Raw genomic sequence first — 262 nt, forward strand, 5'->3', positions numbered from 1 at the left:
TAAAAGACTCATACAAACTATCAGATAAAAGCTTTAAAATATTCATGGGGGTGTAAGACTACTACCACTAGTGCCAATATAAGAGTGAATTAAGACTTCTATCCAGAAGTGCTAGGATTATTTAAAAAATGTTTTAATATATAATAATATAGTGAAAAAACTAAAGAGAGATTACAATGCATAATGTTTACATTGAGTGTGCTCCGACTTTAGTGTCATCTGTTCTGTAGAATACTGGTCCCTGGTGGCTGTTTTGATGAAG

The sequence above is a fragment of the Trematomus bernacchii genome, unplaced genomic scaffold (genome assembly GCF_902827165.1).
Source record: "Trematomus bernacchii unplaced genomic scaffold, fTreBer1.1, whole genome shotgun sequence".
In the NCBI taxonomy this organism is placed as follows: domain Eukaryota; kingdom Metazoa; phylum Chordata; class Actinopteri; order Perciformes; family Nototheniidae; genus Trematomus; species Trematomus bernacchii.